At 42.7% G+C, this 12,749-nt stretch overlaps 2 non-coding genes across 2 annotated transcripts; one reads left to right on the forward strand and one right to left on the reverse strand.

Moving 5' to 3' along the window:
- Positions 1-603: 603 nt before the first annotated feature.
- Positions 604-722, reverse strand: LOC112475128. The gene has a single exon (XR_003044584.1). It is a non-coding gene; the product is annotated as a 5S ribosomal RNA (ribosomal RNA).
- A 215-nt stretch (positions 723-937) lies between these two features.
- LOC112475117 lies at positions 938-1,056 on the forward strand. Its single transcript, XR_003044583.1, has one exon. It is a non-coding gene; the product is annotated as a 5S ribosomal RNA (ribosomal RNA).
- The last annotated feature ends 11,693 nt before the right edge of the window (positions 1,057-12,749 follow it).

A 12,749-nucleotide genomic window follows, 5' to 3' on the forward strand; every position in this document is an offset into this window, starting at 1 on the left:
AAGTGAATACTCTCATGTCCAGCGGGCAGGATGCATCAGTAAGAACAGCAGGGAGATTGGAGCTAGACTGTGATGGTCTCGCAAGGCTCATCAGGAATCAGGACTTTTTCCTCAGGAGCTACTGAAGGTCCTTGAGCTGGGCAAACTGGCAAGGGCAGGGCGCATCGTGCCGAAACCTGTGTTTTGCAAAGATGATCATTTCACCATTCCAGCCATTTGCAGGATAGGATAACGTGAAAAGAGGCTGGAAAGGTGGGAGTAAGGGCAGGAGAAAAGGATGAGGAGACCCCTAATCTGAGTGATTATTTAACCCAAAGACAATGTTTTTCCTTCATCAGCAGAAATGAGAGCTGAGGAGCAGGCTGAATTCGATCAAGAAAGAAATTACATTTCTGCTCATCTGAGTTTTAAAACTGCTACACGCACATGTGGGTGCGTGTGTACAATGTTATACGGGAAGATACTAATGTCGGCTATCTCTAGGCGGAGACATTACAGCAATTTTTATTTTCTTCCCTTGGCCCTCCTCTATTTCCCAAATGTTCTATCCTCAAATATATGTTTTTCAGCAACAGGGGAACATTTTTATTATTATTATTATTATTCCTACAGCACCTGGTCTTCCCAGGTGGTCTCCTATCCAAGTACTAACCAGGCCCGACCTTGCTTAACTTCCGAGATCAGATGAGATCGGGCTTGTTCAGGGTGGCATGGCCGTAGACCATGGACCGTGGCTCCACTGGGGCACGAACCCAGGACCTTCTGTGTGTAAAGCAGACATGTTAACCACTACACTATAGAACCACGTCCATGAAAACAATATTTTTAAAAGATAATTTCTTGTCATCCTTAACTTTTTAATGTATTGGCCATTATCATCTGATTGTATGGTGAGTTAGGGGGCAATAGTATCGGGGACCCTTCAAAACCCATGTCAGTCTACAGCCATGCCACCCTGAACAAGCCTGATCCCATCTGATCTTGGAAGCTAAGCAGGGTCGGGCCTGGTTAGTACTTGGATGGGAGACCACCTCGGAAGACCAGGAGCTGTAGACATTAAAAAAGAAAAAGAAAGAAAGAAAGTGTGTGACACTCTGCTATTCACACAGGCCCTGTATAGATTGTTACACGTGAGGCTGACAGCGAGGAAGACGAGAGTTGGAGAAAGGAGACTTCGCTGTGATCTGGGCACTCAGAGAAAACGGTGGGATTTGCAGAGTTTATCTCTGCAGGGCAGAAAAGGTGGCGGCTAGGAGGACATATATAAACTGCAAGAATGGTGTGAATCGACAGGATTGCATGGGAGGGTTTGGCAAAAGGTGAGACCAGGCCACGTAGAATAAAGGATTCACGGTGGACACGAGGGTGGAAACCAAGAATACTTTAGGCAGTGGCATCGGTGACCGTTCTGATGCAAGAACATGGGCCTTTAGGAAAATCGTCTTGAGGGCGGTAGGCAGGAGACACTGCCAAGAAGGACATGGGGTTGAGACGCAATTTCCCAATTGCCACACAAGATCTAAATGTCTGTTGCCCATGCTCTACTTTCACTGGTTCCTTCTAAATGTGCTGTTTCTTTCTTTAAAAATAAAATAACTTAAAAAATAAATATAAAATAAAATAACTTTGTTGAGGTATAATTCACATACCATATAATTTACCAAGTACAGAATTAATTGATTTTTAATATAGTCACTTGGATATAAACATCAGCACAATTTAAATTTAGAACATTTTCATCAAAGAAACCTCATACCCATTAGCTGTCATTCTCCATTCTCCCCTATCCCTCTGGCCCCAAGCAACCACAACCCTATGCTCTGTTTCTATGGATTTGCATGTTCTGTACCTTTCAGATCAATGGAATCATACAGAAGTGATCTTTTGTGTCTGGCTTTGTTCACTTAACATAATATTTCAAGGTTCATCCACATTGTAGCACTTATCAGTACTTCATTTCTTTTTATTGCTGAATAACAGTCCCCTGCATGGATATATCACATTTTGCTTATCCATTCATCAGTAAGGGTCACTGGGTTATTTCCACTTTGGGGCCATTATAAATAATGTTGCTATGAACATCTACATACGAGTTTTCATGTGGATGTAGGTTTTCCCTTCTCACGGGTGTTCCCTAAGAATGGAGTTGCTGGACCACATAGCAAGTAGACTCTCTGTTTCTGACCTATTCGTCCGCATGTTCTCTGGTGGATCGTAATGTGTGTGTATTTGTTCGTTTGATTTTGAAGCTGGCGTATGTCATACCCAGTATAACTCTGAATTCCACCCAATCGGTCGTGTCTCTACCTTAACTTAACTCAGCCTCGCTTACGATTTTCGAAGCCAAGAAAGAAGCAGCTGGTGTGTCAGAGCCTTCGGCTCTGCTCAAGAAAGCGGATCTGGTCACAGAGCAAGTCACGACCGCCACACGCGAGCTGCACTTGCCCTCGTTCGCGCTAAAGGAAACCAAACGCCAGTCGCTCCCTCTCCCCCTCTCTCTCCCCTGCGTGCACTGGGTGGATCAGAAGCATCCTCATGGAGCCAGGTTTCAGCCCCGTCAAAGATCTTCTGCTAGAACTGTCTTCTCTGTTGACTGTTAAAAGAAAGAAACAAACCAAAATTTCACAACTAACTTAATTGCAGTTGCAGTCTCTCCCAGGAAGAATTTTTTTTAAATCAGTCTTGAATTCCCTGGTCAGCACCAGTGAAATGATCCACCTGATAAGACCTCCAGCCGTCCACTGCGGGAACGTGGCCTCGCCGGAAATAATCCATTCTTTTAACTTTTTAGTTCCACCCTCTTTCTGCCTTTAAAAACCTTCTATTTTGTACAATTCATCAAACCTATTCTAGTAGCTGGATGGGAAGCTGCCTGATTCATGAAAAAAAGCCAATGAGATCTTCACATTTACTTGGGTGGCTTTTGTTCTTTCCCAGGACCAAGATGAGGAATCCTTAAGGAGGAATCTCAAGTTCTCAAAACTGGTAACAGAGCAAACAGGAGAGCCCAATGCTTTAGAAATGTGTAATCTTAGAAACATTGAAAGGTTTGGGTTTTTGGTTTTTTTTTTTTTTAGGGTTTTAAGCAAGAACACCTGACAATCCAAATGAAAGGTCGGGCAGGGGGAGCAACACTTTGGAGCCCTAGAAGTCAAGGTGATATCATTTGAAACAAACACATTTTAAAAAAAAATGCAGCCACAAGTAAGATAAGAGTTTTAAATAAACACTTTATATCTTCAGAGTCCAGAATATCTCCTCTCCCTAGGAGCCAACGTAATCGAAGTTACATACAGCCCTAAAAATGCTGGATTGGCTAAAACCTGCTAATTGACCTGTGATCAATACCAAAAGCCATCAATGTGTAGTGAAGCAAAAACAAATGATTGACTTGTGCTGAAGACTTGACAACGGAGGGAGGAGATTTATACCTCGATATTGCCCTAACAATATTGCAACATCCCTGCCAGCCCTGTAGGGTTGTAAGTAGATCGTGTTAAGAGTAACAAGCTTACTCCCCGAATCCTGTATGTAGAGGAAATAAAGTGCCAGGGGAACAGACAGAGGTTTTATATAACTTGAGTTAGGAAAGAGATTCACGTTACAGTGCTATAGAACAAAGCATCCCAAGAAACACAAGTTGATGGCCTGTCTCCCTGATACTGGGAGCTCATAATCTACAAAGAAACATAAGAGGTAACAGGTTAACTCGATGTTGGAATCAGTGAAACACTTGCCTTCAGAGAGTAAGGATTTCACTCTTGTGGTACAGAAGTCTTGTATGACCCGGCTTGCTAATAATCAGGAAAGTATTCTGTTCGATTAGAAGAGATAGAGATGCTCCTTCCCTTGTTACTGAGCTAATTCTGATTAACCAAAATAATTTCTGGAGAAATGATTCAAAATGCCTCTTTTGAAATGTTATCAGAAAAGAATCTTTCTGGGGAATTATATAATCATGGGGTTTATGCAACTCCCCTGGTTCCAGATATCATTTGGCTCAGTGTCCTGTTGCCATGTGCCAGGTCCACGTTACCTCCACACTCCGAAGCTTTGCATTTGATCAGCTGGACACCCCCGCTGGGTTCTTGCTGAGCCAGGCACTTTCTCTGTTCCCCGTCCCACATTCTTCCCTTACCTCCCGGCTGGCTGCCAGGAGATTGATTGAGGTTATTACAGTGCACCAAAGGTACTTAGAAATTCAAGGGTAAGCGGTACATTTTGCTACCAGCCTCTGACCTTGCACATGTCAATCTCATTGCCTCGCTTTGATTTCCCTGCCCTCCTCCTTTCCCCACCTGCCCAAGACCAAAAATTTTGAAAAGAGGGGAAGGAAAGGAAAAGGAAGGAATAGAGGGAGAGAAAGAGGTAATTGTTTATTTAAAAAAAAAAAACAAACCCTCCTATACTTTCTTCTGATACTTTTACAAAACTTTTTTTATATTTAAATATTAATTAATTTAGAATATGCTTCTGAGTGTGGTATGGAACAAAGATCCAAAATAATATGGGGGTGGAATTCCTACCCTATTCCCATCTTTAATGGAGTGCCCTAATGTCCCATTATCATGACATGAAGTTTATTAATAAATTCTTTTAAAATAGGACTATGTAGCAAATTCTATCGTGTCTTTTCAGCATTTGATGAGATAGATCATCATTTGATTATTCTCCTTTAATTTATTAATATGCAAATTGCATTATTAGATTTACTAATGTTGAGATTTCATTATTTTCTCAATTTTTCAACATGTTTCAAATTTCTCACACAAAAAGAAATGATATTTTTTAGCCCACATTATTTAAGATCTGAAAATAAAATCTAATTATGTTAGCTACATGTTAGTTACACAGAAGAATGTGTTTCTCTCTCTCTAAAAAAAAAAAAAAACAGCATTCAAGTTGGCATTGTAGCATGTGGCACCAGCATTTAATTGACTTTCTTGAGACTTTTGTCTCCTTGACACTTTTATTTGCATTTAGTTGAAGGTCATGTCTTAAGGCAGCAAGCATTTATTAAGCTGCTCTCATGTGCCAGGTTCTGTGCTTGCAGTTAAAAGAGATTCAAAATCTAAGAACCCACTGAAGCAACACGAATCATTAAGGTCCATCTTTTTAATCTATAAACTCAGAGAGAAGCCATGTTTATGCTACCTAATTCACAGACGGCACAATGTCAAATGCTTTAACAGCAGCCACGATTTGTGTGTATGTGTATGGAATTCTCTGGGTATCATTAGTGCATACTGTCATGTATAGTGAGGTGACTAATAAATTCTTTTTAAATAAAGTTGTTGATGATGATACTGTTAAAGAATAATGAGAACTGGTAGCCCCAAGAAGCATTACACAAATCAGTGAACAACCCTATAGGTACATAAGGTCATTTAAACCATCTTTGTATTCTTACTAGTGACGTATGAATTGTTTCGAAACATCCTCAATGACCTCTCAGCCCAAACTTAGTTCTTGTTTTCACTCGTCAGAATCACATCAGGTTTTTTTCTGTCAAGTTTTCAAATAACATTAACTGATCTTTTTCGACCATTATCAACAATCACTTATGATGAAACTTCCTATGTTTACTGAAAACATATCTTACCAACTTGTATGAATACATAATTAATAAATCAAATATGATTTCTCAGGCCCAATTATTTGTAAAACTTTTAGTAACCCTTCCATAAGTATAAATCAAAAAGGAATGATCTCTTATAAAGACCTTTTCTATAAGCCAGTTAGAAATTAAATGAATAATAACATTAGAATGATATTGAAGAATATGAAATAAGGAAATTACATTTTTTAAAAGTAATTTATTTCCTAGGTACATCACTAACTTCCTCATATTTTAATAAGTATGTGTTAGAATGGGAGTGGGGAGAGTAGAAGGGAAAAAGTCTCATTTTTAAAACCAGTATACGCCACTTTTTCAAAAGCAGGCATTAAAGGTAACAACACATGATATGTCATGCCGAGCCATGCAACCGTTGAGAAAACATTGTCGAAAAAGTAATTGAGAAATCATTAGTATTATATAAAGGAAACTTATAAACACTGAAATTTTTATTGAATACATTCATTCCAGAATTTTTTAAACTAAGGATAATTTTGTATAAGAAAAAGAATATTTGCTTACCACGCAAAATCAAGTTTCAGCTGAAAATGAAGCCTATTAAAAACAACATTAGCAACAACAAAAGCAAAAATCCTAAATACTTCTTCAGAGTTCGATCAAAGGATATATTTGGTTGTTGTTGTTTTTAATTTTTCCTAGTGTTTTCTTTCTCTAAAAAGGAAGATGATTAAAGAGACTCAGATATCTGAATGAACCATTAGTGGGTTACAAAGGAAATATAATCAGAGACAACAGTGAGAATAAAAATTTCTCTTCTCTATTTCTCTTTTCAAATTGTCTTTTCTCCATAATTGTCTTTTCCAATTGGTGATAGAGAGGTATTGGTAGAGGTATTTTCGAAATGTCAGATTCCCTTAGTTTCAAATGATTACCTGCTTTTAAAACAGGTGCTTTTTTTTGAATTGGTCAATTTGGTTTTGAATTAGTTAATTGAAGTGATTCTTTAAAAACTAGGAAAAGTGTACTCTTTTTGAAACAAATGTACATGTAGCAAAATGTGACCAATCTCCTCAGCCCCTACTCACTCCATCCCTACTTCTCAGGGCTTACTCACCCTGCTTCAGCTTGTGTATGGATCCTGCAGATCCTTCTCTGCCAGACAGGGACACAGGTTTTCATGTGCTTATTTTAAACACTGTTCCACCGATTTTCTTTTTTTCTTTTTCAATATGCCAAATTCACACAACTGAAAAGCCCCGGGACTGAGACGTGACTGACTCCTGGACTGAGAAGTAACTCCAGAAGGACACGTTGACATCCTAACCCCTGGTACCTGTGAGTGTGACCTTCTTAGAAATGTGGTCTTTCCAGATGTCATCAAGTTAAGATGAGACCAATAGGGTGGACCCCCATCCAATATGACTGGTGTCCTTATAAAAAGAAGGAAATCTGGGCACCGAGACATCAGAGAACATCAAGTGAAGACACAGACACGGAGAAGACAGCGATGATATGGAGTTACGGTGCTACATGCCAAGGGGCATCTGAAGTCACCAGAAGCTGGGAGAGGCCAGGCAGGAGCCTCCCTTAGAGGCTTCAGAAGGATCATGGCCCAGCCAACACCTTGACTTTGGACTTCTGGCCTCTAGAGCTGTAAAAATAAATTTTGTTGTTTTGAGCCACCGGATTTTTAGAACTCTGTTATGGCAGTCCTAGGCAACTAATACAGAAATCATTAAAGATTTTGAAAAGAGGGTAGGAGGAGACTAACATTTATTAAGAGCCTGTGATGCTGCTCCAGGCTCCGGGCTGGATGCTTTACGTATTTTATTTAATTCTAACAACTATGGGAAGAAGGCATTTTAGAGATGAGGAACCTCAGAAGCTAAGTAATATGCTCGATCCCCTCAGCTGGGAAGGGCTGAGGCTCTGCCTCTAAAGCCCCATGTTTCCAGTGCTCCACGGCCAAGGACACAGCATCGGCCTGAGAAGTCTGACTCAGCAGAATCGCAACCACTGTCATTAAACATCAGTCACCACACAACCCTGACCCAGGTGGACCAGACCTTCGTGACCCCCCTGGATGGTACGCCAACATCTCTGGACTGCCAGATACTGTTGCTTATAGCACTGAAGCTTCATAACTTGCCAACTAGTATTCAAACCCTGTAAGTTTTTAACCAAAGGTTAACTATAATGCTGAGGCTGTGAATGAGTAATCCTGTCTATTTGCTTACAGACCTTGATACTAAAGGGAGAAGTAAAGCAAGGTATGGGGTACTATGGGGGACAGTTCTTTCTCCAGCGAAGACCAACCACAGACAGTATCCTGGGATCTAACTTAACTTTTGGCTTTCGGAGGTTTGCTCCACCCTTCCTGTTCTCGCGAGGCTTCAGTGACTGCTAGCTGGTAAATGATAAAGCTGGTTTCCAGGATGTCATAGCCCACCCAGTACAGTTAGTTTATAAAGTCAAAATGATGAGTACTCAAGAATTCAGACTCTGAAACCGGAATGCCTGGCTCTAATGTGCACAAAGACACATGCTGGATCCGTGGGCTGGACTCCAGGCCCCTCTCGCCCCCTTCGCCTGGCACCCTTGTGTAGGGGGGTGACCTCAACAGCCTTGCACGGGGACCCTGCAGGAGAGTCCACCTCCCCTGACCATGTAGGGGCGGAAGCATGCTCCACGTCACAGCTGCCCAAAACATACAAGTGAAAAGGAAGTAAAACAGTGATCTCAAACCCATTCAGTACATTTGATACTCGGGATATTGCTAATGAAATCATGCACACACACACACCCCAACCACCCCCCAAAAAGTGCAGAAACTGTGGGTTTCTCAGTCACCGCAGTTCTCAAGTGCGACCACGTGGGGAGAAAAGACAGGACCGCAGCAGCGCTGTGCTGGAGCCAGTCAGCCTCGCCGCTCGCACGCTCGTGTGAGCCCGGCCAGCGAGCAGCAGTCGGAACGTGACACCGTGTATGCGGGTTCGGGATATGTATCTCCAGGAGGGCTAATTAGCAGCAGCTCATAGAGAAGAAACGGTTCTCCGGCGCCCCATTAATTACAGCGCTGCGGCCACGCAGGCGGCCCACGTGAACGCCTCCTGCCCGCGAAGGTCAGGCCGGGCGCGGCCGGTCCCGTCTGCGCAGGATCGCACTGCCGTTCGGGGTTACTTCCCTGATAACCGCTCCCCAGAGCCCCGTCTGGCTACAACCAGAATATCTGAGCGCAGTAATTTGCAAGATTTATAGAAAACAGTTTTTCAGAAATGTGCTCTCAATTTTCATTGGGCAAATTCCCCTCTCTGGAAAGTGCGGGAGCATATGGAGGAGGTAAATGTTTTCACAGACAGCGGAAAAGTAACATTTTTCTTCTGAAGTTGATGATGCGCACTTAGGTCTTCCAACCGCACTTTTTGACTATAGCCAAGTGTTCAGAGCAAATTAAAGGGAACCGGGAGTGCGCCAGCCTTTCGGGCTGTCTGCCTCCGGGCAATGGCGGCATCATTTCACCGACTCTTACGGCCCCCCGGGTGCGTCCGTCCTGGGGAGGAAACTGGTATTCAATTTCTCTACCCCAGGTTTTTATCTCCTGTCTCCTGTGCTCCATACAAGGAACTCATTCCTCTCTAAGATCTTACACAATCAGATGAAAATGGCCAAAGGCCGTCTTCCTAGTCCCTGAGAAGAAAGATTCACTGTAGAAACAACCGCCTAAAGGTAAGACAGGGAGAAAACACAGCGCAGGTAAGCATCGCCCAGGTGCCAGTGCACACAGCCAGGTTGCTCTTTGTAATCATAACAATTGCAACCATTATTACTTTTTTTCTTTTATGACATGGAAGAACAATAAAGCGGTCTTAGAATCAGCCATCTAACCGTTTGAAGTTAGAAGAACAGCAATATGATTCGTTTGGCCGCAGCCATTATTAAGCATCCACTAGGTTTAATGTACCTGATTTTTTGTATCTCCAAGTGTAACCCACAATGTTACTCTTACACATGTACCAGGTGGCCTTCCTCCACTCTTCCTCCAAATGCTGCAAAGCATTTGTCACTTTAATTGCACTCACCAAATGAAATGTTTGTCCTCTAAGTCGACAGTGGGCTGTGGGTACTGAGTGGGACAATGACACATCCTAGTCTCTGAATAGTCAGCATCTGGACCAGGTGTCAAGTAATGAATGACAACGTGTGTTCAATAAAATAATGAGACCTCTCGTGATGGCAAAATAAACTCTGTTCTCCTAAGGCCTATGCTGAGAGGCAACAGGAAAGACTGGACACTTCTGAGAAATTGCGAAGCTAAAAGAACGAGCTCGTTCTCTGAAAGTGAAATATCAGAGGGCTCTTTAAAAGCCACTATTACATTTTTTTTAAGCACCAGAGGAACCGTAGAATCACCTGGGAGACGCCACTCCTTCCCTTCCCTCCTCCACATGCAGCAAAGTGGAGGTTATAAAATCTGCTTGAAATCGTGCAACCTGCTGGTAACCGAGTCCTAAGTGGAGTCCAGGTCATCAGATGCCCCCAGTCCACATGCCTTGGAAGGCCAAGCTGCCCGATTGTGCAAAACAGACCCTCCCAGCACTAACTTCTGCTTTCATAAATGCAACCCTTTGTTGCAAATCAGAGACGAAACATCTCGAGTCTTGTGCTGCTGCCCCTCTCAAGGGCTGTTGTTTATTTGACCTGTTCACATCTGGCGTGCATGCATGCACGCACGTGCACACACACAATGCAAACATCACTTCTCCAAAGAAACCTTTCCTTATTCACTCACCCGCTGGCCAGATCGGATTCCCCATTACACACCAGCTCCTTCATAGAACTTATCACCATTCCAAGTTACATATTTGTGGGACTATTTAATTAACATCTGTGAGATATCTCCTCCATTAGATAAATGATGTCTCTAGGGATAAGACATACTCTAAAATCGTATCCTAACCCATCTTTCCTTCATCATACCTACCTGGAAATAGAGAAAGATCAGTGCAATAATCTCAGAACTACTTCTTTCAATCTACCCCAGTTGTTGGCGTGGGTTCTTCAAACTCAATGCAAACCCCTCCTTCTCAGGGGTTCTAGGGGTGTGTCTGCCATGTGTTCACACTCGAGTCCCCTTGGCCCCCCTCAGACAGCTCACACTTTCTCCCTGTTGGGTGCAAGCTCCCTGATGCAATGTACTGCTGAGGTCTCTGCGTGCCTCAAGCCCACCTTTGTGTTGTCATATCTGATATGTGGGTCCCAATCACAGAGATTTTAGTTATTCTTTTACTTTTTACTCCCAGTCTCTGCTCCCTATGGCTCAAGACTGGTGTCCTTCAGGGTTTGCAAAGAAGACAAACATCTCTCCTCTGCATCTAGAAGCAAAGGCTTAGATCAAGCTGTGCACCTTGATGCCCGTCAGCCTTGGAACTAAACCTCCCTGGCGGCTCATATCAACAGACCCCTCCCTGTATGGCCTGCCAAATGGGCCTCTCTGTTTCCTCAGGCTTCTGTGCATTTAAGAGATACAAAATTCAGTCTCAAGCTTGGCCCCTTGCCAAATTCAGAGCCAGCCCCTGAATGTCAATGCCTGTGACAGGAAAGGAATGGTATGCTAAGCCTTCGTCTTGGCTCAGAGAGGAGGAGACCCCCCCCACCTCGCACCCACCCATGCGACAGCTCCACAGTACTTAAGAACAAGGTCTTCCGAGAACAGCCCATGAATGGGCTCTGAAAATCCCAGCCAAGGACACTTCATGCCTTACAAAGCTTAGCAGAGTCATGAGAGATGTGACCCCTGGAACAGACGCTGGGATGGAGCAGAAACTGTCCGCCAGGAACTCGAACACAACCAGTTTGAATCTTGGCTCTGACGCTTGCCAGATGTGCGGGCTTAGGCGAGTTTCTTAGCCCCCATGAGAAACAGGTTCCTCATCCGTGCACCAAGACAAGCTGCATCTCTCAGAGATGTTTATGAAAATTAAACAAAACCAGCTTGGTAAATCAGCTGACATAGTGTTCGGGACATAACAGATGCTCCATAAATATTAATTCCCTTTCCTGTGACCTTATTTTTTCTGTTCTGATTTTTATAATCATTCCTTCTCCATGGCTTTGGTTTAAAACTCTTCCATAAAAATTTTAAACATATTTCACTTAGTACTAGTTAAAATTCTACTGTGCTCCTAGAGTTTATTATTGCATCGTTAAATGCAAGAAATTATGCTCATTATTAATTATCTATTTCCTGGATTCATTCCTTCTGATGTGGGGCTCTCATTTCCTCCACTTTGAAATTGGCTTCCAGTTCAACAAGCCCATCTTAGGTGAAAGGATGGTGAATTAATATTCATTACCTACTATATGCCAAGGTAACAGTAAAGCTTGGCAGCTAATGGCTTGCTTTAAATTCAGATTCCACCCCTTAGCTAGCGGTGTAATCTTGGGCAGGTAACATCAATTCTTGGTGCCAGAGTTTTAAATCTACAAAATGAAGGTGACTGTACCTACCTCATAGGATGCTTGTGACAATTAAATGAGTTAACTGGAAGAATGCGTGACGCACTAAATATTCAATCAATATTGGCTGTTATTACTTTCCTGTGTTACATGTAGCTTGGTCTCACAGCAGCCCTTCTAGGGCTGGGTTTTCCTCTCTGATCGCCCCTGAATGAGAAACGATGACTGCGAAACCCGCCCAGAGCCCACGGCAAGCACACAGCACTCCGCGTTTCTGCCCAAGGTTCTACGAGCCCCAAATCCTGGCCTTTCCTCTGCAGCCTGATGTTTCCCAACTTGTTCTCTTGAAGTATTGAACCGATAAACAAACACGAATTATGAATGGCTATGGCACATGTTCTAAAGTGCAGTTGTCAAACTCTAGGCTAGAAAATGAGTTTTAGAGCTAGTTTTGTTCCAGATGAAACTATGGCCACAGTCATGGTGACTGAATTCTGCGGCCACCTGGCAGCCGAAGACAGCATTTCACACCAAAAGGTGCATAGTTGTTTCAATAAGGAAAAGGGGAAGAGGGATTCTTATATATTAAGTGCCGATATGTTGTGCTGAGCATTTTACATTTGTTATGTAATTCTCTCAGCAAGGTAGGCATTATTTCTATCATTTTCTAGATGAGGACAGTAAAGCTCGGACTGGTTCTGTGACTTCTCCAAAG

The sequence above is a fragment of the Pteropus alecto genome, unplaced genomic scaffold (assembly GCF_000325575.1).
Source record: "Pteropus alecto unplaced genomic scaffold, ASM32557v1 scaffold50, whole genome shotgun sequence".
Classification (NCBI taxonomy): domain Eukaryota; kingdom Metazoa; phylum Chordata; class Mammalia; order Chiroptera; family Pteropodidae; genus Pteropus; species Pteropus alecto.